This window comes from Drosophila ananassae, unplaced genomic scaffold, assembly GCF_017639315.1.
Source record: "Drosophila ananassae strain 14024-0371.13 unplaced genomic scaffold, ASM1763931v2 tig00000138, whole genome shotgun sequence".
NCBI lineage: Eukaryota > Metazoa > Arthropoda > Insecta > Diptera > Drosophilidae > Drosophila > Drosophila ananassae.
This window is the reverse complement of record NW_025319129.1, coordinates 15,396-20,968: the sequence shown is the minus strand read 5'-3', so window position 1 is coordinate 20,968 and position 5,573 is coordinate 15,396. Positions and strand designations below refer to the sequence as shown.

Sequence of the window (5,573 nt, the reverse complement as noted above, 5' to 3'; positions counted from 1 at the left end):
TTGGAGCGTATTAATTTCAATTTTCCATCATTTCAGTTCCTCGGTGTCGGCAGCGTGGGATGGCAATTTCCAGGTAAATATATATATGTGTTTTCCCATGATCCAGGGTCTTATTTCAATTTGCCCTTTATTCCTCCAGGTTTTGCACGTTCGTGAAGGGTTTGTATCTTCTTTTCTCGTTTCAGGTTGCCGACGCTCTAGGACATGGAACATCGTCAAGTTTGGTAGTGGATGGCCGAGCAAACTGTGGGTGGCCTGTTCCAGAAATATCCCATTTTGTAGCCAGAGGAGAGAAGGCACAGGTGAGTATGATGTCCTGAGACTGGCAGTCAGACAAATTTGTAATATATATTCCTCAAGCAGGAGCAGTGGCTGTGCGATCTTGTTTCTGTGTCTGACAATTTTGATCGCCCCCTCTATTAAAATGCATCGTTGCCGATGCATTTTAGAGATTTGAGGCAGCGTTGGAACACACCCACACACCCACACACACACACCATACAATCATCGGCGATGCTGGAATATGGGAGGAGTTTCTACGGAGGAGCCAGTAGTCACGGGTTAAGCTGCATCGGTTTGTGTTTTGGAGAGGCAGTCCCGCAGGGGCTAGCGTTAGGTCCCCAGGGAGAAAAATTGTGATCAGTCATGGGGTTCGGAGGAGGATCCTTCGCTGTTTAGCAGGTCGATGACAGGTGGTGGGAAGTATTTTTCCCCTGATAGGATTATTTCGTCTGGTAGGACAAGTCGCCTGATAGATAGGGGTTGGCCTCGTACCATCCTAGCAGCCCTTTCGCGGGTAATTTCCCCATGTATGAAAGATCTCCTAGTCCAGCTTATAGCCCTCTCACCTAGGCGGTCAATCCCTTTGCTGGAATGGTTTGGGTGTACGTATTTGGTCCTGGATACATCACTGTTGGAGCCTTCGTTCTCCTTCTTTATCTCAAGCCTAAGGAGAGTCGGGATAGTGCAGGATTTCGGTGGGATTCGCTTGTTTTTTCCGTTGCCATTGTCATTGTAATGATCCAGGACTTGTTTGGATAGTCTGGGTCTTTGTTTTTTTGTGCTGACGGGGGTAACTGGGTTAAGGCCAGGGTGTTGCGCTGCCGGATTTATATGCATTAATAGGGCGTTAGAGAGTCTAGCACTTTGTGCTCCATAAATCTCCTCAAGTGTTTTAATGTTGAAGGTGCTGGCTAGGACCTTATTAGTGGTGTGCCTACCCGCTTCCAGTGATCGTCCCGTCAATCAGACCGGGATGGCATGTTGCCAGATGGGGATAATAAGCTGCTTAATCAGCGTAGCCTTGGTGGGTTTGGGTAGGGGGCTGTGCGGACCAATTAGCCACTCAAGACTCTTTGCCCTAGCCCTCAGCCTTATGCAAAGGAGGGAAATGTGAAGGCTCATATTTATTTTCCTATCCAATGTGACCCCAAGGTATTTGTATTTGTTAGCCTGAGGTATGATCTTTCCATTGAGGAGGAGTTTCGTCTGGTTGGTTTGGGTCATATTTTGTCCAGAAAAGAAGGAGACGTGGGCGCATTTTTTAACATTGAAGGTCATGCGCCATTTGTTTGCCCATTCGGAGATGACGTTGAGGTATGCTTGCAGATGCTTTGCGTGTTCCTTTGGCTGTTTGTGTGACATAAGTACCGCTGTATCGTCTGCATATTTGGCTAGAAGGAGCTTGGTCGGGGTAAGAGTACAGTTCCTGGAGATAATGGGAACTGCATCTGGGAGTGGCATGTCAGAGGTGTAGATGGAGTATAGGATTGGGCCGAGGATGCTCCCTTGGGGCACTCCAGCACTGATGGAACCAAGCCTGGATCTGATTCCACCAGTTCCTTTCACCTTGAAAGTCCTGTTTTGGAGGTAGCTGGTGAGGACTTTGTGTAGTTGTTTAGGAACAATCTTGGAAAGTTTTTGTAAAAGTCCCTCATGCCAAACCCTATCGAAAGCCTGCGAGAAGTCCAAAAAGTTGGCCGAGCAGTGTTCCTTTTCTTCAAATGCTCTCAGGATGTGTTGCGTGACCCTCAACACTTGCTGTTCCGAACAGTGTTCTGGAAAGCCAAACTGGTGTTCTGGTATGGCTTCCGCAAAGTTCTTACACTTGAAAAGCTTAGAGAGAAGGAGGCGCTCAAACAGCTTTCCAAAGCCGGAGAGGAGACTTATGGGCCTGTAGGAGTCCGGGCAATGAGTTGGCTTCCCCGTCTTATGGATCATGGTGATGACAGCTAGTTTCCATTGATGGGGGAAATGGCCGAGTCTTAGAACAGAGTTGTAAATATGCAATAGGTAGAGGACTGCCTTCTTTGGTAGTAATTTGATAAGGGCGTTTTGGATTTGGTCTTCCCCAGGGCTCTTCGCGGTCGCCAAAGCAGCAATCTGTGTTTGGAGCTCCTCCAGCCTGAAGAAAATCGGTGCCGAGGGGGGAGAAGGTGAGTGTGCATAGAAATCATTAAGATCATTTATTATAGGAATTCTTTCCTGTTCCAGAGTGGTCATTTTGGGGGAGAACCTATCCTCCAGGTGTTTGACGAAGGCGTCCGCCTTTTCTTTAGAGGAACGGGTCCATATGTGGTCGGAGGAAGCTGGCGAGTGTCCAGAGGACCTGGACTGTACTGGGATCTTGAGAGGATGGTCAGATTGGGGTTGACTTTTGATGTGCCTGGTAATTTTCCAAATCTTGGCCATGTTGTATCTATCTTCAGGGTCAAGATTGAGGAGCATGCGGTTTACCTGGGCTTGTTTTAGTCTTTTAATTGCTTTTTTAAACTTGTTTCTTACTCTGAAAAACTTTGCTTTATTTTCAGGTGAGGGATCCTCTTTCATTTTGAAGAAACATGCTTGCAATAGCTGAAGAAGGATGCTGGCTGGTTTATCAAGCTTAGTCGTGTGACGAGAAGGATGTTTGGTCGAATATCGGGAGGCGTTGTTTGCGGTGGGAGTGGCGTGTAAAGCAGCGCTCTCAATGTTTTTAAGTAAGATGCCAACGCAGTCTTCTTCTGTTTATTTCAGTATTTAAAAGAATGTATTTTTCCAGATGGTCCCTGAATGCTTTGATTCTGTGAGATCCTCGTGGGAGGGGAGGAGGTCTTGGCGCAGCCTGTTCGACATCTGGACTGATTAAAGGAGTTTTGCCCAGTGCCGCATTGATGATGAGTGGGACATGGTCAGAGGATAATTCGGATACCGATGAGATGGAGATGTGGGTAGGGAGGAAACCCGAATACACGGCAAAATCTATTGCCGAGGGATTTGCCTTTTTGTTAAAGGGATAACAAGTGGCCTCTCCTGTAGCAAGTATGTTATATCTGTTTTTTGCTTGGACTGCTTCCGCTAACAATTTCCCTCTGTTGCAGCTACGAGAGTTTCCCCACGGGAGTTATTGTCGCAGCACCCCCTCTGCGCTGCGACACCGGATTTAGGGCAGTGTAAGCCTTGTATCCAGGGATATCAATGGTCCATGTCCTAATTTCGCTGACGAGCAGGACGTCAACATCACGTCCCCTTAAGAACGCTGAGAGCTCGTCAATTTTGTTATGGATGCCCCCAGCGTTCCAGGAGACAATCTTTAAGCTCTTGGGAGCTTTAGGCATAGGGACAGTCATTGGCGTCTAGGCTGTTATTTAAAATCGAAGCCATTTCGATTGTCTGGATAGAGCAGGATAAGTTGGCTAGAAAGTCATTGTCCGGTGAGGCCTCTGTTATGTCAAACATATTTGTAATTTTAATAAACAGTGTTGACAATTTATTTATTTTTTTCTCGATAGAAGCCACTTTTTCCAGCAGCTTGGACTGGGCAGCCTCGTGGGTGAATGCCAGTTTCTCCAGCAGCTTGTGCCAGTGCAGCTGGGATTTTACACTGGATTGGCGCGAGTTTTTGAGAGCTGCGCCAGTCCGTTTTTGGATCAAACTCTTCTGAGGAGTTGGCCATCCCTGCCCTCGAAGCCGTTGGGAGCGCTCCTTTCCCTCTTGCTCCAGTTGGAGCCTCTCCTGAAAGCGAGCCAGATGCGCCTCTGCCGGATTTGGTCGCCTCTGTTGCCTAAATGGGTTGTAGTTGCTGCGCTGTTCCGTTGGATGTTGCCGTTGCTGGTTTAGCCTTCGGTCCGGATTTGTTTGGGTCATCCTTGACCTGTGATGGGGGGATTTTTGCAGTTGCCTTGTCGAGTGGTGGCGCGGGTCCTTGTTGGGCCGTTGTTTAATTGGATGGTGGGGGGTAGGAGTCATTTCGTCATTTTGAAGGATAGTCCAGTAGTTGTTGTTGCTCGGCTCGTTTCGGTTCTGGAAGGGACCCACGTCCTTCTTTAGTGGGCGGTGACTCCGCTGACGCTCAGGCGGAGCAACCGGGCGGAGGGTATCCTGGGCCGCTCTTCTCTTCACCTCCTGGAAGACCCTAGGCACTTATGTGCCGACCCCCACAGTTGCAGCATCGAGGGGGTACATGTCTGGGCCTTTTGCAGGCTGTGGTGGGGTGCTGCCCTGCACACTTCATGCAGACTAAGGCTCGTCTGCATGAGCCCTTTTTGTGCCCATGTTTTTGGCAACGGTGGCATTGGGCCAATGCAAGGGCATTCGTAGGCGGACGGAAGGGCAAGGACAAGGACATTAGCGGGACCGGGGGCTTACGAAGGGGGACAATGGGAGGGGCCATCGCTGTAGGAGTTTTAATTTTGTTGTTTTTATTGCTGCTGTTTCCAGCAGCAATCCATTTGGGCCCCTTCCCTGGCCCCGTTTCCCTTTACCCTATTGGCCTCAGCTCTTGCTTCCACCCGTTCCATGTAGAGCCGTTGGGCATAAAGACTCTTGAAGACAGGAGTCTTTTCTGGCTTGTAATGGAAGGGGGAGGAAACATCCATCAGTGCAGGACCCTGAGGATTATGATTGGGCGTGGTGTGGACCGTAGCTTTAACATTAAAAACCACGGGGCCCATGTCTGCCGAGCTGGACTCGCTGGCTCTAAGCGGAGTTGGTTTTTTAGGGGCTGGTTTACTTGATTGTTTCATTGTGGCGAGTTTGGCGGGTCTGGTGGGGGATGAATATTCGGGCTCCTGCTGCAAAATCTGGCTGTATGTGGTTTTGGGGGCATTGGGGGGAGGGGGGTTTGCATCGCTATCTTTAAGTTGTGAGAAAAAGTTTCTCAACAACTCATCAGATAAAATTTTAATAGGCGATTTGTTGTTTTTTGTTGTGTTGTTTTTTGGATGGGCCAGCTGGTCCAACTTGGGCGCAACATGTTCATACTCCCGGTTGATCCTCTTGATGTCGTTGGTTAGCGTAGTTGGAGAGGAAGACAACAGCCGTTTATTGTTTTTGTTTATGGCTGTGTTTGAACCAACAGGTGGCTCACGATCAGCTGTAGGGCTTGTTGTTTTTTTGGGCAAGGCGGAAGCTAAGGTCTTGGTTGCTTGTATTTCAATGTTCGCGCCAATTTCAGGACCCGTAGTCAGGGAAGAGGAAAGTGGGGTATAGTGTGTGTGTGTCTGTGAGTGTGCTTGGGTGCATTGCTTTGCGCCAATTTCAGTCCCCATAGGCAAGGGAGAAGAAAGTGGTGCAGTATGTGTGTGTGGCTGTGT

At 48.7% G+C, this 5,573-nt stretch overlaps 1 long non-coding RNA gene across 1 annotated transcript; it reads left to right on the top strand.

Annotated features, from left to right (window-relative positions):
- Positions 1-243: 243 nt before the first annotated feature.
- LOC123258311 lies at positions 244-2,836 on the top strand. Its single transcript, XR_006508019.1, has 3 exons — positions 244-302; positions 364-574; positions 2,811-2,836. It is a non-coding gene; the product is annotated as an uncharacterized LOC123258311 (long non-coding RNA).
- Positions 2,837-5,573: the final 2,737 nt, after the last annotated feature.